Genomic DNA, 23,030 nt, shown 5'->3' with positions numbered 1-23,030 from the left:
ACACCCCCAGCCCTCTGATGCCTTTTAAAGTCAAAGCTTACTGCTAGTAATTTTGACTCATTAGACTTACACTATACTTAGATATTTTTTAAAGCTTCCCAGATGATTGTAATATGCAACTTGGTTGAGAAGCAATGCTTTGAAGAAACGCTGAAGCCTTTCAAACAAGATGATGATAGAGTCAGGTTTGGATGAGATACTGCACCCCGCCCCCCGAGCGGTTTAGGATGGGAGGGAGGCCTGCAGAAATGGCGCAAGAGTTAGAAGCAATAGTGCCATGAAAGCAAGAAAGAGACAAAGGCCATCAATGTCATATTCATGATAGAAGTTGAGATTGGGCCTGAAAGGAGGCTACTGAGCTTTTCTTATTAAATCATTTGCAAGAACAACTTCAGTTACCCAGATCAGAAGGATTAAGAGTCACCTGGGTCAAGAAGTGAATAGGTGGTAAAGAAGGGAGGGTGTCAGCTGGGCATGGTGGTACATGTCTGTTGTTCCAGCTACTTGGAAGGCTGAGGCAGGAGGATCACAAGTTCCCAGTCAGCCCAGGCAATTTAGCAAAACCCTGTAACAAATAAAAAAACCAAATACAAAGAAAGGATTGGGGGTATACCTCAGAATTTTCTAAGTTCAATCCCCGGTACTGGGGTGGGGGGGGGGAGGAAAGCTGTTAGGCATAAGGATCAAGTTAATCTACCCAGGAGTGACATGCTTGAGGCTCTAGTCTTTATCTAGTTGAGATCAGATCCAGTCGTCCTTGGCTGTGATCTTGTCTTATCCTTTGAGGCTTTCTGGCTTCATCTGCCATTATAGATTTTAGTAGGGATTAGTGACTCACAGAGGGTCACTTACTCTGAGTCCACTGCCCATCTCCAGACAAGGAACCCAGGCCTTGGGCAGACTCACAGGTAAACGTGGAAAGTCAATTGGTTAATTTAAGTCCCACTCAGGGCTGCTTTGTAGTGGTTTCCATCATGAGTACAACTTTTGACATCATCACTGCTATGGTCTTAGTGTTTGTGTTTCCTCCAAACTTCACATGTTGAAATACCAACCTTCAAAGTGACGGTTTTAGGTGGTAGGGTTTTGGGATGTGATTAGCTCATGAGGGCAGAATCATCATTAGGGGGATGTGTGCCTGTATTAGCAGCTTTCCCGTTATTGGAACAAAATACCCAACACCTGCAATCTAAAGGAGTTTATTTGGTTCACAGTTTCAGTGGATTCAGTCCATGGTCAGTTAGTTCCAAGGCAGAAACAGCATGGCACAAGGGTCTGGCAGAAGAAAGACACTCAACTTAAGGCAACCAGAAAGCAGGGTGAGAATTGAGGGGCTGGGAACAAAAACCCACACTTCCAAGTTCTACTCCCACTGACCCACCTCTTTCAACCAGGATCTGTCTCTGAACACATGAAACTAGGAGTGGGGGTGATGATATATTTTAGATCTAAACTTGGAAAGAAGTTCAAGGAACTTCTGTTCATGCCTGTCACCATATGAGTACTCACAAAAATTTTGCCATCTATGAGAAAAGGGACACTCACCAGACACTGGACACCAAACTGACCCCTTAATTTGTACTTCCCAGCCTACAGAACTATGAGAAATAAATTTCTGTTGTTTGCAAGTCATCTGATTTATGGTATTTTGTTATAGCTGCTCACCAATACATGTGCTGGGTGAGAGTATAGCACCACTCTTACCACTGTGTTAAGAGTGTACCATCCTTAGAAAAGGCAAGATTCAGTTACCCTCCTTTGTTCAACACTGATCAGTTTGCACACAGGCAACTGTATTCCATTCTGGAGATCAGTCACTCTTTAGGTTTATAGATAAACTGGGGCCCATTTGAAGGAGAGCAGTCAAAATATTAGACAGAATCAAAACCATGTCATATGACACATGGTTGGAAATGAAAGGGAATACTTTGCCTGGAGAAAAACAGATTTGGGAGGAAATAATGCTTTCTTTATATATTTGCAGGCATTGCTGTAGAAAATGAGGGAAGCATTCTATAAATGCCAGGAAGGCCATTCTTGGGCTGTCACCATAGCAAAAATACTCTGGGGTACTGGAGGAGACATTGGAAAAATAGGGAAAGCTTTTTCCCAAAATAGGACAGATACTGAGGCAGAGAGAAGTTGCCTTCTCCTGAGACAAGGCAAACCAGATGGGTTAAACAGAGCCGGGGAGATGTCTACGGAAGACAGCTGTTCACAGATGCAGTCTAAAGGACAGTGGAAGTCAAGGAGAATGCAGGAATCCTAGAATTAGGTGAAAACCGTAAGGACACAGTTTTTATGGCTTCACCTCTACATCGAGACATATCTGCCTAGGCCTTTCTGTGAAATAAATGCAAATCATTATAAAATAATACAGAAAAAAAATAAAAAGAGAATGTTATTTTCATTCACATTTGAGGGCTTCCAGTGAATAACTCTCTTGTTATCCATTCAAGCTCAAAACCAATGAAAGAAATAGTCAGGCATATAGAGATCCAAACCTCTAGAGGAAGAAAAGTGTTATGGAACTGTATCTCTTTTTGTTTGGTAGTTTGCTCACTTTTGGAGACAGGGTCTTGCTGTATAGTCTAAGCTGGGCTTGAACTCACTACGTAGCCCAGGTTGGCCAGAAACTTAAGTTTCCTTGGCCTCAGCCTCCCGAGTGCTGAGCCACCATGCCCATTTGAGTTATGTCTATTCACATCTACAAACCAGCCAATCTGATCAGCTGTCCCATTACCCAGGGCAATGATCCTCCATGCCGAGCCCTCCTGCCAGAGAGTTTGGGAGAATAAGCACCCTCATCATACTGCCCAGGCATCTCCAGGGACTGGATTAAGGAGCAAGAGGCCAGAGTGTAAGGGAAATGCTATCCCACTTGGAAACAAAAGAACTGGGAATAATTGTTTCTACCATCTTCCCCCTGGGAAACCACCTAAACAGTTTTGAATTATTTGGAATTTATTCTTGTAACTTTATTTTTTAACCAATGTACATAAATTTCTCATATTTTTAATACAAAATTCAGAAGGACTGCATGTTGGCAAGTGTTCTGACACCGAGTTTACTCCCATACCCAACTTAAACTCTTTCACAACTCCTTTTCTAAACCTAACAATAGATTATAAATCTTGTTTTCCAAATAAATATATATAGATCCAACCTTTTTTTCTCTTCAAAGAATTAACTCAGGGCCTTCCCACTGAGATACATCCCTAACCCTCTTTTCTTTTCCTCTTCTTTTTAAAAAAATTTTAATGCAGGGTACTGCTAAACTATTAAGTTTCCCAGGCTAGGCTAACTTGCAATTCTCCTGCCTCAGCCTTGTGGAGTGCTAGGTTACAAGCATGAGGCCTCCACACCTGACTCAATTTATTCTTTTTAATGATACTTAAAATTTCAATGAACGAACAATGTCCCTGTTAATCAAATTGCAGTCCTTGCTAATTTTTTTTACAGTGAAAAAATAATGCTGCAGTGAGTCTCATTGCTCCGGGGAGGAGATAGCTGACTGGTGCTGCTCCAAGCACTGTGACCAGCTTGTTGCTGGACGTACCTGAACTATAGCAGAGTCGCTATCACAAAAGAAGGCAGAAACCACAAATGACATCCACTGAGCGCTGTGACCCACGCCACCAGTACGCAGTCCCTGCATCGCCCACGTTTTACTGGAAGTGGTCGAAGTCCTTGCAGCCTTGGCCAGGCGCTGTACACAGGCATCTGTTCCAGTCAGGCGCAAGTGCACAGGTCGCTCACGGCCGTCTCTGTGTTGTCTTTCCTCAGTAACTCAGCAGGGTATTTCCTGGCCAAAGTTTCCGAGAAACCAGGGGAGACCTTCCATGAGCGTGTGACATTTGAACTTGACATTTCAGCTGTCACCATTTGCCCATGAATTTCTGGGGCTTACCCGCGCCAGGTGTTGCCATCAGGAAAAGGCCAGCTGATCTCTTCAGGGCCAGGGCCAGCCCTGCACTCTGTCTTCCAAACACAAAGTGTGGCCATTTAGACTCACTGCAGAGGAGCCATTTCCCTCCTCTCTTAAAGAGCCCAAATATGAAGCTTGTGAAACACGAACTTGTCAGACTTTCAGGAATTTTTAGAAAAGGAATTGGTGGCAGTAAGATACGGCTGCTGATCCTGGAGCCAGGCAACCGAGGTCTGCTGCTTTTGAAAGTAAATCTTTAATATGTATATAATTTTCTGAACCTTTTTTCTTTCTGAGATGGAGTCTGGCTATGTAGCCCAGGCTGACCTCAAACTCCTGGGCTCAAGTGATCCTCCTGCTTCTGCCTCCCAAGAAGCTAGGCTGATAGATGTGTGCCACCATGCCCAGCATTGTTTTGAACTTAAAGAATATGTTTCATATGCCCAAAGATAGTAATATTATCGGTATTGCTATAGTTTTGAACTAGCCTTCTCCCTCCCTAATTTAATAAGGAATACATTTTAAAGTATGTCTCTGGGTTTCACTTTCCATTCAAGCTCCAGTACAGTATCTCAAGAAACTTCCAGATACTTCCAGTTTATTTTCTTCTTTCTTTTTTTTATTTTTTATTTTTTATTTTTTTGGTCTTTTTTGAGACAGGGTCTTCCTAAGCAGTTCAGGCTGGGCTTGAGCTCACTTTGTAGCCCAGGCTGGTCTCAAACTTGAACCGATCCTCCTGCCTCAGCCTCCTGAGTGCTGGGATTACAGGCTTGCGCCACCACGCCTGGCTTCCAGTTTATTTTCTGCAAACACTAACTCTTCAAGCTTTTATACATTTGCCACTCCCAAGTCTCAATGGACCTCTGTCTGCCAGAATCTCCTTTGCAAAGGGGCCTACAAGAGGGGCTTGGGCATGGGTGATTTGGGGGCAGGTAACCCAGGAAGCTAATCCAAAAACCTGAAATCCAAAATGATCCAAAGTCCAAAACTTTCTGAGCACTGACATCATACCACAAGTCTAATGTTTCAATGTAAATGAACTTCGTTTGTGCCCGAGATTATTAAAAATATTGTATAAAATTTTCTTCAGGTTGTGTGTATGAGGTATATATGAAACATAAATGAATTTTTGCTTAGACAACATAGGTCTTTGTGTATAGGCAAATATTCCAAATCTGCAAAAGTAAAATCAGAAAGAGCCCTAGTTCCAAGTGTTTTGGATAGTGGATATTCGGTCTGTTTTAAGATTTGTTTCATGTATGTCTTTTAACTTTTTAAAATTTAGCTATTAGAAAGTTTAAAGCTATGTATAAGAATTACATTGGTAAGCGCTGCCTTAGATATTTGACTATAAAACTTAGATAATAGGGGCTGGGGATTTAGCTCAGCAGCAAAGCACCTGCCTGGCAAGCGCAAGGTCATGAGTTCGATTCCTGGTACCAGAAGAAAAACAAAACAAACAAACAAAAAAAGAGATTGTAGTAAAACTTAGATAATAATAAAATTATGTTAGTTTTCCATCACTATAACACAGTATCTGAGATAAAAATTTAAAGGAAGCCATGCATGGTGGCACATACCTATAATCCCAGCACTCTAGGAAGCTGAGGCAGGAGGATCCCAAACTCAACCCTAGCCTGGGCAACTGTATGAGTTAGCAAGACCCTGTCACAAAATTTAAAATAAGAGAAAGGGCTGGAGATGTAGCTCAGTGTGAAGGCCCTGGAGTCAATCCCTAGTACAAAAACCAACCAACCAACCAACAAACAACAATTTAAAGGATGAAGGTTTCTTTTGACTCACAGTTTCAAAGACATCTGTGCAAGGCCACCCGGTTCCATGACTCCTGGTGCATGGGAAGGTGGATGTCATGGAGGGGAGTGTGTTACACAGCAACAAGCTTACCTGGTGGCAAGGGGAGGGGGAATGACCCAGGGACAGAGCATAACCTTCAGAGATGTGCACTGAGGGACCCGTGCCCTCCAGTGGTCCCCATCCTAACCTTCCACCTCTTCCCCATGATGCCATCAGACTACTTGTGATCCAGTTGCTCCCAAAGCCCCTGTCTCTGAACACTGCTCCCCTGGGGATCACTGCTTCAGTGTGTGAGCTTTTGGGTGCATTGCAGATCCAAAGCGTAACAGAAATAATTCAGGAAAGTAGCAGGGTACGAGATTAACATGGAACATGCAAAAGTCAGTGTTTTTCACATACACATAAAAAGCCTTATTATATCTCTTTAATACCCATTTACAGAGGGCACACATTAAAAAAAGATATGTGTGTGTCTGTGGTACTGGGGGTTGAATCAAGTGCTTTCACATGAGCTGTAGTCCTAGCCCTTTTTTAACTCTTTATTTTGATACAGATTTTGGCTACATCAGTAATCTCCCTAGGCTGGGTTCATATTTAAGGTCCTCCTGCCTCAGACTCCAAGAGTTCTGAGATTACAGGTGTGTGCAGCACACTTAGCTAAAAAATATTTAAGAATGGACTTTACAGGTCAAGGTGATTTATGCCTATAATTTTAGCACTTGGGAGCTGAGGCAGGAGGATCATGCATGAGTTATAGATCTTTTCTCAAAAAACAAAACAAAACAACAAATTCAGGAAACTCTAAACGAATCATGAATCAAAATGTAAAACAGGAAACATGTATAAGAACTAGAAGAAAAGGAAGGTCAATTCAAGTTTAAGATTAGTGTAGGAAAGAGCTTCAGGTATGACTTAAACATCAATACACAAAACCACTAATAATTTTCACTACATTTAAAATACTTCTGCATGGACAAAAAACTACTGTAAGAAAATCCAAAATTCAAATGACAAGTTACGAAAAAGTATATGAAGGGGTGGGGGAGTAATTCTGTGGTAGAATACTTGCTTAGCATGTAGGAGGTCCTGGATTCAATCCCTGGTACTGCAAAAGAAAGAGAAAGAGAGAAAGAGGGAAGAATGGAGGGAAGGAGTGGAGAGAGAAGGAGGGGAGATGAGAGAGGAGAGAGGGACGGAGGGAGGGAGAGAATGTGTAGTGTATCAGTATGTATCAGAGGTAGAGGGCTAGTGAAGAAATACGTGAAAAAGACCTCACCGTAAAGTATACAAAGGCAATGCTGGATCCTGGGTGGAATCCTATATTAGTGGGGGAAAATGTCATAAAACATCACTGAGCTAATTGACAAAATTAGCATGTAGATTGTAGGTTGGATAAAAGTATTAAAATTTCCTGAATTTGAGGATTGCCATCGAGGTTATACAAGACATATTCTTGTTTTTTGTAAACACACTCTTAAGAATTTAGGGGCCTGACGCAAATGGTCCTGAAAGATACATGGGTGTGTCTGTGCCTAGCGATCGAGGCCTCTCGGTCCAGGCCTTTCGGATTAGTGAACTTTTTCTGTAAAGGGGCTGAAGGTAAATATTTTCTGCTTTATGGATCAGTTAGACTTGGTGGCAACTACTGTTGTTACAGCACGAAAGCAACCTAAAGCATGCACGGGGCTGGGCGGTAGTGCCCTCACCCTCTGTGTTACAGGAGGGCACCGTGTTCAGTCCCCCCAACACACACTACGAAACACCATATCCGAAGGCTGTGCACCAAGAACTTAAACAAAACCAAAAATAAGCGGCAGGGCTCGTCCCCACTCCCTGAGCCCATGGTTTTTTTACTTTCAGAAGAAAAGAAGAACAGATTCTGGGAAACATCAGGTTTTGCCGCAAGTCTCCACACAATGTCTGACATTTAAACTTTTACTAAACAGTAGACATTGTTCCTTTTTTTTTGATTATGAACAGATCTTTACCTTTTTACTTTAAACACAGAAAAACTGCAAGGCTAACATGGATAGCACATGTACATCCTTTACCCAGATTCTCCACGTTTTAAACATTTGACCCCATTTGCTTTATTTTCTCTCTCTCCCAGAACAAAAACTATTTTGCAGCCTTTTTTGCCGTGGAATGTGACCGTCCAGCTGTACAGTAGGCGGTGAGAAGTGAGCTACGGTCTGATGTGCAGCTTTCCAGTGACACTGGCGCCCTACCCGTTCATCCTTCCTGTAGGCTGCAGCCTGGACCGGAGGAGGGTCTCCCACCCGGACCGCGGGAGAAGGCTATGCCCCGGGGAAAGAAAAACCCAAGCTTGGGAAGAGCCCGAGGGCTGCTATGCACACTGCTGGTTGAGAATGAAAACAACAAATTCTCTTTTGTACTCATTCGTATTTTCATTTCTATTAGAACATTCAAGCTCTATGAGAAGTAACCCTTTACTTCGTAAGCATTATCCATATGCCATAGTGGTAAAGAACATGAGTTCTAAATTTAGACTGTCTGTATATACATGGAAATCCCGGCTCAGCAGCGTCCCAGCTGGGGGACTTTAGGGAAGTTACCCAACGGCCCTGCCCCTCGGCTCCCTCAGTATTGAAATGAGCACCTAACTCATCTTGATGGTTAAACCGTTTATTCTGCATAAAGAAAAACAAACTTGAGTCATCTGTAGGGAAATGGATGCACCTTGAGAGCACAGTGTCAAGTGAAATAAATGAGCCACAAAGGATTAATTATCACATGGTTTCCCTTAAATGGGAAACCCAAAGTGCGAATGAAGAGCCAAATAAAAAAGACAGATAATAGGAAACAGAGAGATGGATGTTTCTCAGATGGGAAGGGGACCAAGAGATGGAGGCCGGGGGTGGGGGCGTGAAGGAAGAGTGGAAATGTGTCAGGTACATGTGCAAATGCACTCCCCCAGGAGTGTAATTATGTACTGCAAACATGCATCAATAAAAACAAAAATTGAAAAAACTAAAAACACAATGTATAAAATTTGTTTTTAAAGAAAGAGTTGGTAGATATATGAAGTGCTACGAGCACAGCTCCTTGCGCAGCAAACACTACATAAATGTTAACTGAAGTAGTGGTACAGCGATCGACAAGCCGGGAACAGGAAACACAGCAAAGCAAAAGCCCTGAGTGTTAACAACTTTGCTCCTTACTAAGACCTGAAAAGTACATATATTTTATAGACAAAAAACCCGAGTCTCAGAAATGCTACCTTGGCTAAGAGTATCTAATTGTAAATAGCGGAGCTGTGGCTCAAACTCTAAAGCCTACCTTTCGGGTTCTTTTTTTGGTACCAGGAATCGAACTCAGGGTGTTGTGCTTGCCAAGCAGGTGCTTGTGCCAATGAGCTATATCCCTGGCTAAAGTCTACACTTCTAACCACTGTAAAATACTGCTTCGGCCATAATATCGGAAAGAAATGTTTTTGTTTGATTACCCTAGAGATAGTGTAAGCATAGTGTTAAGGGATCCACAAAACAGGTCACTTCTTAAATTTAAAAAAATAGAAAAAAATTTTAAGTAATTTATATTTTTAAACACAGCATTGAAGTACTCATCTTGGGAAAAAATAGAAAGTTTTTCTATGCCTTCTGCTATTTCTTTTCTGTTTCAATGTCATTTTTATTTGGATTAATATGGGGCTAGGGGCTAAGAGTATAGCTCAATGGCAAAGTCCTTACTTAGCATGTAAGACACCCAGAGTTTGATCTTCAACAAATTATTTCTAAAAGGGAGGTATTGGGTGGGGATATAGCTCAGTGGCACAAGTGCCTGCCTGGCAAGCACAAGGACCTAAGTTCAATTCCTGGTACAAAATAAATAGAAAATAAAATAAAATAAAATGGGCGTAGGAATGGGCCTAGTGTCAGTAGAAATAGAAGCTCCATGCTTAGGGCTTTTAAAGGTGCTAACCCAACTCTGTGTGAGCCAAAGTCTTCAGTAACAATGCAATGTGGTAAATGACTCCTTTTATGTAACTTGGGATAATAAATGATTTAACTTATGTGCCATGTAGTTCTGTTTCTAGGTTCTTTCTGTCCTGAGTAAAGAATTGGTCAGGATGAGCGCAAATGGTAGCAAAGCTTTATTAGAGGTAGGAAAAGAAAGGAGCTCTACAGAAGTAAAAGCAGAAGAAGTGTGCCCTACAGCGTGAGGGTGGCCACCACATAAGAGGAAACACAGTGGCAAAAGCTCAGTGTGGACTGTCCTTTTGGGATTGCCCACTTCTCTGGCTGATGTAAGGTCTAGGCCATCCAGTGGAAAACCTGCTCGAGTTCTCACAAGAAGTCCACACCTGGCTTTGGGAACTGCTCTGCACATGTGTTCCAGGATCTTGTCACACCTCCTTCCCCAGACAGTTGTAGCTACACCCTACCTTCCTATCTCATTTCCCCCTGAGAGACACAAATCCCCAGACTTACTTACAGGGTGCTGGGGAGTGGACGTCTTTGTCTTCCATAGCTGTAGGGCTGCAGACACTACCTACTGAGGATTACTTGCCTTCTATACCTTGCGGGCGCTGTGGCTTGCTGGCTGCATTGAAGAGCAGAACTGTCAGAAGACAATGAGAGAAGAATTAGTGATGATTGTGCTGCCTGTTTGAAGGGAGAAAGAAAGGAACTTTACTATTACCTTGGGAATGTAGGACCCAAGTATGTGGGATGTGGGGGCGATCTTGCTGTGACTTCTGTCACTCCACGGATTGCCAGGGTTGATGAGGCTGATCTGGCTGGTTAGGTGGGTGTCCCCTTCCTCCCTCAATACTCCATGTGTGTCCCTTCGGAAGCTCCTTGCTCAGTGGAAGAGAACAAACACACCCACCCCCGTAAGGGAGGCCGTTCCTTGGTCAAGGGTACATGAGTGCTGCACTCCCCTGCTAGAACCTCCAAACAAGCTCTCAAGGTCCAAGCAGATCAGATTTCTGTGCTTCTTGTGGAGGACAAAGTATGGGAAAGAGGGAGGTTAGATAAGTTATTGAGCGCTTGAGAACCACAGCCTCAGCAAGATCAACCACATGATGGATCTAATAAAAATGGGCACCTCAATACAAGTGCCCATATAAGCTTGAATCAGGATCATTATTATCTCTACTTATCTGCTCCTGGAGCAATACTTGAGTACTGTTTTCTGAAGAGGAGCCTCAGGTTTTCCAGAGCTTCTCAGGAATAGCTTTCTTCTCAGTTCTGTGAAAGGTCTAGGGACCATTTCCCATGTAGGATTTTTATAGCTCATCAGTTTGTCTCTTTGGAGGGGCCACAAAGATTTCTCAGGATCTGGGAATAAGGTTAGGGTCTTGAGGGGATGTGGGGCTGCCCTTGTTGCCTCCCTCCCAACCTTTTGATCTCCCAAGGAGATTTTAGCCATGTCTCTTTGGGATCCCTTGCAATGAATGACAGCGACCTGCTTGGGAACATAGACTAACTCTAGGAGTTGTAGAATTTCATTTTTGGATTTTACAGATGATTCCTCCGTCCAGATTGCTGAATGGGCATATAGCACCAGAAAAGCAAATTTGGAGTCTGCATAGATATAGCTTCTTCCCTTTTCCCAATATCAATGCCCAAATAAGAGCTATACGCTCCATTTTTTGAGCAGAGGGCCTTGTAGGAAATTGGCCTCAGTGACCTGTTATGAACTGACAACCACATAACCCACCTTTCCATGTTTTCTTGGACAAGGTTACTTCCATCAGTGAACCACACCTCTTCAGTCTTGGAGGGGCAGGTCACTGACGTCCTGCCTGCTTGCATAGGTCTGGAAAATGACTTGCTCACCAGAAGGCTGACTTCTGGGCCTGTAGGCATCAGAAAGGCAGGATTAAGAGTAGTGTAAGTTTTTATAAGAACATCAGAGATGTCTAAGAGCATGGCCTGATACTTGGTAAGCTGTTCCCTTGCTGACCCACAGGTGGCCTTCAGTCTCAAGCACCTCTCTGACCTAATGGAAAGTTAGGACTTGTAGTTTCTGTCCTAACCTGGAGGCTGGAGAAGGAAGGGAAGGGAAAGGTGAAGTTCAGATCCGAAGTGCTCTTTGTTTCTTTGAATCCCCCTTTTCTCTGTGAGGAGAGGGACTGCAGGTGTCCTGCCCACCTTCAGGGCAGGAGGTCAAGGTGGAGTGAAGGACCCTTACTTCCCACACTCTGCTTCCTGGCTTTCTAGGGCAATACTCATTCCTCCAAGAGGCCTGTGGCTTTATTTATTTTTCATGCTGTCTTTAGTGAGGCTTCCGCTGGCAGCTGTTGTTAGTTTCTTTCAGAAAAAGGAGTTTTACTTTATTAAATCATGGTGAAAGGAATCACACTTAACAGGATGCAAACTAAAAATGGGCTGCTAAGCAGGTTGCGCCCAGCAGGAGCCTGAAGCTAGATTAAGTGAGCTAAGTCTGGAAATCCCTGTCTCCAACTCGTAAAGCTGGACTGTGCTCCTCTGGGGCCCCAGGCAGAGCAGCCAAGTCTGCATTTTAACAAGGGTCCCAGGTGATTTTCCTTCCCAGGAAAGTTGGAGAAACACTGCTACTAGCTGGATAGATTTGAATGATAAAAGATTTCAAAGACGGGTTTGCACTCTGCCCTCAGGGAAACTATCCCACTGTCCCTTCCCTCACTGTGGCTGGATCTTCAGCCATTCCTGCCAAGTACAAATGGTCACTTCAGGCTGTGCTCAGCCATGATCCCAGACCCATGTTCAGTCTAGAAGCCTCTCAGCCAAGAAGGGAAATTATGTCATGACCTTTCACCCCAGCAAGAAAAAGGTATTATTGGTTCCACTATATAGTTAAGGAAACTGAGATTCAGAGAGGTTAAGTAGCTCATCTGAGATCATGGCAGCAGAGCAGAGGTCCAAGTCCAGGTCCACCTAATTCCCAAGTTCAGGCCTTTTCGATGCATGATGCCTTTGTGGTCCTTATTACCAAGTCTGTACTTGACTTACCAGTCTTTCCCTTCGAATCCATATAATTTTTTCCCCAGGGTACATTTATACAACAGCCTAAAGGAGTGCTGGGTTTTATGAAGTTTTAGCTCAGCCCTTTGAGGCTGCCATCCACTCCATCCCCCTTAAGCAATTTTTAGCTCTAAGCTCTGTAACTGCCAAGGAGAAAGGGAAGGAAAGGGAAAGGCAGAGTGACAAGCAGGGTTCCACTCCGGAAGTGACCCGAGGGGGGAAGATAAAAGAGGACCCTATCCGCGTAAACAGATGGCTGTCAGCTTTGGCACTTCTGCCTTTTTCACCTCCCGCTGATCAACTTCCCACACCCAGCACAGAAAAGAGCAGGCTCGAGATGCAGACAGCGACCATACCTACGGTGTGAGCCAGCGCTCTGAGTGCAGCCTCGAACAGCAATTTTAGGACAGGTCCTCTTGGGGAATGTGAATTTTTCCTTCCCTCTAGCAACTTGGAGTAAAAAGAGAAAAGGAGGTGGGGTGGGGGTTGACATGGGTCCGGGGAGCTGGGAAATTTGGAGCTCAACTGGAGAGTTCTCTGAAGACTTCCATTACTTTGTGATAGAATCCCGACTTTTGAAGTGGACCGGTCTTCTACATGTCCCATGGCTTCTTCTTATAGAAGCCCAAAATATACATGAAGAACAAAACAAAAGAGAAATAGCAGGAAGTAGAGAGAGCTTTTTCAAATGGGAGGCAGAGCAAGAGATGGAGGGTGGGGGAGGCATGGGAGGGGAAGGGCATGCAGAAAGAATTAAGCTGTGTTATGTACATCTAGCAATTCTCACGATAAATGTAAGCAACCTAGGCTGCAGATATGTGCTAGTAAAAACCTTTTTAAATTAAAAAAGGAAAAAACAATATGCTGTGCATTGAGCTCTACAATATTTCCTTTCCAATTTTTTTTAAATCAAAGCCACAGAAATTGAAGTACTAGTGCATGAAAACTAGTGTACTCATACCTAGACCTCATAAACATGAACATTATGTCTTACTCTCTCCTGTCCCGTTTTTCTTTATTGAACCATTTTCACACCATTTTAACCCTAAATGCAAGCGGTGTTTCCAAGGACAAATTCACCCTCTATACAACTGCAGTGTCATTATCATGTCTAAAAAGACATTGCTGTATCATTTAACATGTACTTCACATTCAAATTTCCCTAAATATTCCCTATATATTATTCTAAATGGATTTTTCCCCCTTTATTGATACAGGACTCAAACAAGCTTGTTGTATCATATTTGGTTGTCAAGTCTTTTACATTTTTTCTCTTTCTTTTTTCTTTCTTTCTGTCTGTTTTTCTTCTTTTTTATTTTTTTGAGACTGGGTTTTCTGAGGTAGTTCACACTGCGCTTGAACTTGTGGCAATCCTCATGCCTCGGCTTTCCAAGTGCTGGGATTACAGGCATGTGCCACCATGACAGGTTTAAGTTTCTTTGACTCTTGACTCAGACCTCCCCACCATATGTCATCACATTTTCTTTTTAAGTGTCATGGGCAATTATCTTATAGAATGTATTATAGTCTAGATTCACTGATTTTTTTTTCTTCACAATTTGTTTCAGATTTGCATTTCTTTAAAACTGAAGCCAGTAAACATGAGTTTGGGGAGGAGTTGCTACTATGAACCAAACTTCTTGAAGTTAAACTTGCGGTTTAAATTTCCCGTTAACTAAGTGAAATTACCTGAAGCAAGGTGGGCAAATTACTACTTTGCATGGGCCAAATCTAGTCAGCCTAGTGTTGGAAGCAATGTTTATATGCCACTCATTTATATGTTTTCTATGGCTGCTTTCTGCTTCCTGCTACAAAGGCAGGTTTGAAAAGGTGTCCCAAGGACTGCGCAGACTGCAGAGCCGCAGTGAAAGACTTTGCAGTTCAAAGACAGCACCACAACAAATTTAGCTTACAGACCCAACTGACTTTGATGTGCAATTCTAGAATTGGGCAATACTTTATTCTATACTATAAAATCAGTATTCCAGTGAGACAAGTAGAGTAGTGTGGCTTAGCAAAATGAAGGCAGGGATGGTTGCACTTGTAATCCCAGGTACTTGGAGGTTGAGGCAGGAGGGTCAAAAGTTTGATGCTAGCCTGGGCAACTTAGTGAGATCATCTCAAATTAAAAAAAAAAAAAAAAGCTGGGGGAAGGGGAGGTAAAGGGATGATTAGGGGTTGAAAATAGATACAGTATGTTAGGCATCTGTATGAATCTACCAAACCAAAACCCATTAATTTAGCCAGGTGTAGTGGCACACACCTGTAATCCCAGCACTCAGGAGGCTGAGGCAGAAGGATTGCTATGAGTTCGAGGCCAGCCTGAGCTACAAAGTGAGTTCAAGGACAGCCTGAACTGCATAGTGAGACCCTATCTCAAAAAAAAAAAAAATAAAATAAAATAAAATTAACCTGTGTCACCAACAGACACTAATTTAATAAGATATGAAAACATAAACATAAAATAAATAGAGACTGGAGATGTAAACTCAGTGTTAGAGTGCTTGCTTCCTGCCTAGCATGTATGACGCCCTGGGCTTCATCCTAGTACTGGGTGGGGTGAAGGAAGGAAAAAGAGAAGGAAAAGTAGATTATTTATTTCAAAGTTCCTCTCCTTATGAGGGTTAAAGCAGAGGGGATTCCTTTATCATGCTGGCTAAAATAGGCCTGATTCAAGATTTGGCTACACATCCCCATCCTAGTTTCTCATAACGACAGATAAGCAACTTCCTTTTGGCTTAGTGGCATGAGTGGCTCCATTTTTATATGATCTGTCAGGCCCAGTACAAGGGCTTAGTCCAAACAAACGGCCTCCTGTCATTTTATGTAACAAGCCCTTGGGGGCTGGGGATTTAGCTCAGCGGCACAGCGCCTGCCTGGCAAGTGCAAGGTTGTGAGTTCAATTCCCGATACTGGTAAAAAAACCAAAAATATATATATAAAAAAAATTTATAACAAGCTCTTTCTAGAATGTTTGAGGATCTCTCTAGAGCAAGAAGTAAAAATATTACTTTCTCCTTTGACTTTTAGTGAAGGGATGGCTCAAACACTATCAAATAGATCACATAGATCTCCTGGAAGACCTTAACAGTTGGGAAGCAGGAGGAACTACATTTATCAAGGTCTCTTATCTTGATTTTTACAATTTCTTTCCTTTAACAACTTCTTAAATGGCCTTATGCCTAGTTGGATTTAATCCAAACTTCTTTGGCGTGAAATTCAAGGAAATTCTCCTCATATACTCATGCTAGACACAATTTCTTGCATCATACAGTATTTGTTTCTCTACATTCTGTTTCAAGTATGTATAAGAGACCAAAACCAAACAAAATGAAACTCAAGAGGTATCAGGTTAATAATATCCCTTAGTTATTGCAGGCTGATCAGGCCCGCAGTCTCCCAAAGGAGTGGACAGCCAAGTCTTAAATAAATGATACAATTGAAATGATTTTAGGGCTCCAGGAGTATCCAGCCCTCTCACAGAATTTGAGATTTTTCTGGGTTAGGTCAAAGAACTTCTCTGAGCAGCCCGCGTTTATTTGGTTTTCAAACAAATGAGGGGGATACTGAAGAAAATGCAGGAATCTAGCAGGATCTTGGGAGAATTTTCCCAAGTAGTAAATTATGTCAATTAGGAGAACTACTTTATCTTTAGGTTGGTTTTTACTGTAGGAGTGTGGAGCCTGCAGCTGCAGTCTCCTTGTGGTTAAGTGGGGTTGGAGCCAAATGTGCTCAGCTGTGGCCTTATCTTGTCCTCACAGCTTCACAGGCCAATGCAGGCCTCAGCGGTGACCAGTGACTCACAGAGGTTCACTTACTGTGAATGTGCTGTCCCTCTCCAGACAAGGTGCCTAAGCTTTGGATAACTCACAAGTAAACATGGAGCCAGTTGTTTAATATTAAATCCTGCTCAGAGCTACTTCATAATGGTCTCCATCAAAGGGGCCTTGTTTAAAATGCAGATTATCAAACTCTAAGCCTAAAGATTTGAATTCAGAAGGTCCTAGGTCAGAGGCAGCAATCTGCAATTTTCACAGGTGCCTGAGGGTCGTGCAGAAGGTCGTGCAGAGGGTCATGCAGTACCAGGTGTTTGAAGCACATTTTGGAAATAAGTGATTTAGGGAGAGCAGAGTGCCTTCCGGGCCTGCCAGGCCTTTCCTCTGCTTTCAGAGGTCTAGGCAAATGTCACTTGGTAAAATTACTTTAAATCTCTTCCTCTTGGGCTCCTGCCTCACCTTCATAGTGCATTCAGTCTAGCCTGAGCTTGCACAAATGAGTGTCCCTAGATTGTTGTGTGTCTTGTTACAGTTTACAATTTGTTGCTGCCAACCCTGTGGAGTCTGAAGAATTCCCTGAGGTCAAGAAGACTCCAGGAGCTCTCTGTGCCCAAGATAGAGTGTTTGCATATTATTAACTTGGGACGAACGTGGTAATGTATGCTTGGGTAAACAAAATGGTTATTGAGGTAGATTAATTTAAAATAGATTTTATTTGAAACTATTCATATAAATGTTATTACACTGTACATGTTACTAAGTTAATTAGATAAACTGTCTCTTTTACATTTGTTATATAAAATGCATTTATTCTTGAAGAGGATTTGGTTTTAAAAGACACCATTAACAGAGTAAAAAGAGAAGCCACAGACTGTGAGAAGTAATTCTCAATTATATATATATATGTCTGCTAAAGGACTCATAACAAGAATATGTTAAAAGCTCCTACTCCCACAATCCACTGACAAAAGACATGCCTCTTCATTGAAAACATAAGCAAAAGTCTTAAGTCTTTCACCAAAGAAAACATCCAAATGGCCAACAAGGATATTAAAAGGTACTCAATATCCTTAGTCATCAGGGAAATGCAAATTAAAACCACACTGAGATACCACTACACACCCACTAGGAAGCCAGAGTTGGCAAGGGTGAGAAGCATCTGGAGCTTGTATGCACAGCTAGTGGGAGTGTAAATTGGCAGAACCATTTTAGAGAACTGTTTGGCAATATCTACGAATTCTAAATACACCTACTCTCTAGCCTAAAGACAGTAGGTATACACACAAGAAAAATGAGGGAATTTGTTCTTCAAATGACATGAAAAAGAATATTTATTGCAACACTATTCATAATGACTGCAAATGGGAAACAATCCCAAAATCTATCAACAGGAGAATGGATAAGTAACTTTGGAATAGTCAGACAACAGAATACTATACCACAATAAAAAGAGGGAATGACTAATATACACAGCAACATGGAACAGTCTCACAGATGCAATGTTGAGTAAAAGGAGCTGGAAATTAATAGGTGCTACATTGAGACAGGAGATTAGGGCATGACAAAGTTGGCTGGGCAAGTAGGCGTGACTTGTTAACTGCAAGATCCCAGAACACATCCACAAAACAGTTCTCAAAGCCCTGCTTGTGGACTTCTTGGGAGAACTGGAGTGGGTTTCCAATAGAATGGCCTAGACCTGAGTACAGCCCGAGGGACCCGAATGTGCAAGTTCTTGTGGGTTTCCTTGAGATCTGGGCAGCACAAATGGTCACAGACACCATGAAGAGCTTGCTCTCATGGTTTCCTCACAATAGCCCACACTGCATCCTCCAGGATGTACTTTTATCCTGCTTTTTCCTCTTTTACTTGGCCCAAGATTCCTCTGCAGGGCCAGTTTTTCCCTCACTGTTCATTTTTATTCTTTCAATAAAACTTTGCTACCATTTTTCACTCTTTTCATCCAATACTTTATCTTGGATGAGAAGAACCTGAAAACCAACTCAGAAGGAGACACGAACACCACAAAACCTGGTAACGTTTATTTGACAAGCAAATTTCTAGAAGGAGCTACCCAGGAACATTACTTGGCATGGCCAGCCAGGAGAACCAAAAGCCAGGAGATAACAGTATGATCCTATTTTGTTCCCCCTATGGTACTAATGATTAAACTCAGGGGCACTCTGCCACTGAGCTACATCCCCAGCTTTTTTTTTTTTTTTTTGAGACAATCTCAGTAAGTTGGCCTGATCCTTCTGCCCATCTTTTTTTTTTTTAAACCAAGGTTTTATATTTGTTAAAGGTGGGAAAAGAAACATGCTGTTACATTTTCAACCCATAATGGTCAGCTTTTAACCTAATGGCTAACTTTAAAAAAATATATATATATATGGTTTTCCTGTATAACTTGATTTCTTAAAAATATGTGTATATTTAAAATCAAAGGCTGGGTAGAATAGCTCAGTGGTAGAGTGTTTTCCTAGCATCTGCAAGTCCTTGGGTTAGATCCCAGCACCACCAAACAAACAAACTAGGCATGGTGATACACCCTTATATTACCAGCATTCTTGGAGGCTGAGGCAGGAGGGTCACAAGTTTGAACTTAGATGAGCAATTTAACAAGACTCTCTCAAAATAAAATATAAAAGTGTTTGGGAGTATAACTCAATGTGAAGGCCCTGGGCTTAAAACCCAGCACCTATCAACCAAAAAAAAAAAAGAAAAAGAGAAATAGGCATTATCAATAATCTACCACTTTTTTATTTAATAACATTTTCAAAAATATCAAATGGAACAACAACAAGAAAAAAGAAAAAGCAAGCAAGTGAATTTCACCATTTGTTTAGACTTTATAAAATAGTATGTCCTTCATTTTCTCTTTCACTTTTCAGAGGTGACCATCAGTGTGAGACTAACCTGTGTCTGAATTTAGTTTTTAGGAAAGAAACCTTCTACCCTGTGTCTATGCTCTTGTTCTGAAGATGATTGATAGCAGGCAGTCAGAACACACAAGCCACGGACAAACCAAGCACAGGTTTCTGATGGAGAAGATGCGTGCGAATAGTCTCTTCTTGAGGGAGTCACAAGTTGACCCTTTGTCTTTTGCGTAAAACAGTGCTTTCCGCATCATTCCCGCAGGCTCAAGGCATTTGGTAAAATGAGTACTAGGAGGTGCACAGCCACAGCTCACAGCTGAGGCTTTGTCTTGTGTCCCACAAACATCTTCTGAACAATGAGACACTGTCTGAGGGGACCAGGGGGTGGTGGGAGGGGTGATTGTCAAATTCTCTTTTCTGACCAGTGACCAACTTATAAAGCTCATTTGCCCATTTTCTCCCCAGGGACTTTAGTTGCTCACTCTCTTCTGTGCCTCTACTCAGAGGCTATGATGAGCCCCTGGGGCAAGGAACTTGACCAAGGCTTTTTCTGCTGGCTTTTTTTGTCCAGATAAAGGGACCAGTACAGTTTTTCTCCTAGAAATTATTTTATTTTATTTGCAGTGCTGGAGACTGAAACCAGAGTCTGGTACACTCAAGGCAAATGCTCTGCCAATGAGCTACATCCCCAGCCCCTTTTCCACTCTATTAACCTAGGGCTCACAAATAATTTATAATGTTTCTAGGTTGACTGGGTTGGATTTTAAATCTGTCTAGGGCCTCACATGTTGTCTTAGTCTGCTTTTTATTGCTATAACAGAATGCCTGAGTGTGAGGCGCTCAGAAAGGAGTTTGCTTTTGCTCACGGTTCTGCAGTCTGGGACATTTAAGACTCATGGACAGGACACCTACTGGTGGCTGCCTCATGTGGCTGCAGCTCAGGGCAGAAGGTGAAAAGTGCACGCATAGTGCTGCACAGTGAGAAAGGAGCTGTGAGGCCACTTCTTGTTTGTTTTTTTCTTTTTTGTGTTGCTGGGGATCGAACTCAAGGCCTTGTGCACATCAGGCCTGCACTCTACCACTGTGCTACATCCTGAGGCTTGGACTGTATTTACAACAATCTAATCTTGCACTACTAACCCATCCCTAGAACTAATCCCATCTCCTGAGAATGACATTAAGCCCTCTTAACAACATAAGCACCCCTTCTAGGCTCCAACACCTCTGAACACTACCCCACTGGTAGCCTCAACATGAGTTTGGGTGGGGACAAACCACATTCAAGCCATAGTACCTATCTTCTTAAAATTTAAAATATGCAATAATTGTTTTTGGTGGTATCCAGGGAATTCACAATAAATTACATCCCTAGCCCTTTTTATTTTTTATTTTGAGTCAGGGCCTCCCAGGCTGGGCTTGAACTGTTGATCCTTCTACTTCAGCCTCCCAAAGTGCTGGGAGTATAGGTGTGTGTCATGCAGTAGACAATTTTAATTTCATTTACTGTCTTTTCTCTCATCTTTGTTCATTGTGCCTCTGTTCAAGACACTTATATTATCCCTGTCTTTTTCCCTCCTCAAATATCCTTATAGGTCTCATTCACTAATTCATTTAGGAAATATTTTTCAGTGCACTTACTACTCAACCCTCTAGGTTTGAGGAAATCTCAGTGAACAAGATCAGGCTCCTGGCATCATAGACTCGCATTCTAATTAACAAACAGATATATATTTATAACACATAAAATCAGGTCATGGAGTCTCAAGCATCACAAAGGAGAAAACAGCACAGCAAATGATGGAGAATGATCTTTAGGTGGTTGTATTTGGTGCCCTGGCCTGGTAAGGTCTCTTCAGGAAGGTGGCACTGCTTTTGGTGCTGTGACTCTTTCCCTAATCTTTCTAGATCTCAATGTCCATTCCTACACCTCTCATTCTATACCACCCTGCTTATGGGCACCTCAGGCCCACCCATGCATCACTGTCACCTTCTCATGACTGCCTGACTTTTCTCTTTGCCCTCACTCTCCACTTCTGTCTCATGTTCTCTCCATAATCACTTCTAGGAGTTTCTTTGAAATGCTTAGCACACCACAAAGAAGTTGCCTGTGAATGCTTCACACATACTTTTAATACCACTCATATGCCTTGGATATTGTGGTTTTGGAAATATTCTAGTATAAGAAAGAGTTTCGGTGTCTGCCGAGGCTGGGTTGAATCTTGGACATTTTCAGGAAGCCCAGAGAGCCTCAGCAAGCACCTCCCGGACCAGAGTGCAAGGCAGGTGAAACCTCGGGCACCCTCTGGGACCTCCGTGGGAGATGTGTTTACCGAGGCTGGGCCGAAAATCAGACACCTTTAGGAACCCCAGGGAGCCACTCTGTTGCCTTCTCCATTAGGGTGTGAGGCACATGGATCCTTGGACAACTTCTGGGGCCTTGGTGGTCACTGCCAGAACAACTCACACCCCCTTGGTAGCAAAGCCTTAACCTGAACATAGTCAGTGGCCTCAGGGAATCCATCCTCACCCCTTCCCTTCCAGTGTGGGAAGCAGGCTCTGTCCTGGGCAATAACTGAAGCCATTGTGAACACGACCTGCATCCCCTCAACTCGTGAGGAAGCTGGGCCGAGCCTGAGACAGTCTCAGGAATGCCGGCAAGCCTCCCTTGCCCTTCTCACACAAGCCTGGGAGCCAACTGAGTGCAAGAAAGTTCAGCAGCATCTGGGATCCCACCTTGCCACCACTCACCAGCACAGGAGCTGCACTGAGCCCTGGGGTTCTTCAGACACTTGCCCTGCCACTCACACACAATCAGGAGAGTGAGACTGCATTCCAGGGAGCCTCTAGATCTTCAAAAATGACAAAATGAAGGAGCAAAATGCAATCCTAGATCTCCACACCACCCAAAATAAGTCCAGGAGACATTAACATGGAAGAGCCTAGAAGCCATACACCTGAAATTTCTGAAATGATACCAACAGAAGTAAAGAAACAACTCTATCAGGCCATAGAAGACATCAGATCAGAAATAATGTCTCAGGTTAAAAAAAAAATGACAACAATAATGAAAGAAATGTTCAGCATATCCAAAGATGACACTGACAAGAAAATAGAAGAGCATAGACAACTCATGGAAACTTTCGGGGAACAATATAGAAAAGAACTAGAAGGTATGAAACAGATGCAAACAGATATCCAGGAACTTAAAAATTCCATTGAAAGCTTGCAGAACTGCCTGAATGAAGCTGAAGATAGACTTTCAGACATTGAAGACAGCATTGCCACTAACGAACATGAAAGGAAGGATCTCTTGAAAATAACAAGGAACCAGGAAATAACAATTCAACAACTGCAAGATGAAGCAAAGAGAAACAATGTCAGATTAATAGGTATTAATGAAACAGCAGGTGTCAACACAAGTGACATAAAAAGACTATTTGCAGAAATAATATCAGAAAATTCCCCAGGCATGGTAAAAGAATTGGACATCCAGATAATTGAAGCATATAGAACTCCAGTTAATCATAACCAAAATAAATCTACACCCAGACATATAGTAATCGAGATTCTGGAAACTCAACAAAAGCTCAGAATATTAAAAGCTGTTAGAGAAAAGAAACAGATCATATATAAAGGAAAGCCTATCAGAATCATGGCAGACTTCTCA

The sequence above is a fragment of the Chinchilla lanigera genome, unplaced genomic scaffold (assembly GCF_000276665.1).
Source record: "Chinchilla lanigera isolate Chin_1 unplaced genomic scaffold, ChiLan1.0 scaffold00032, whole genome shotgun sequence".
In the NCBI taxonomy this organism is placed as follows: domain Eukaryota; kingdom Metazoa; phylum Chordata; class Mammalia; order Rodentia; family Chinchillidae; genus Chinchilla; species Chinchilla lanigera.
The sequence above is the reverse complement of the archived record's forward strand: the minus strand, read 5'-3'. Positions refer to the sequence as shown.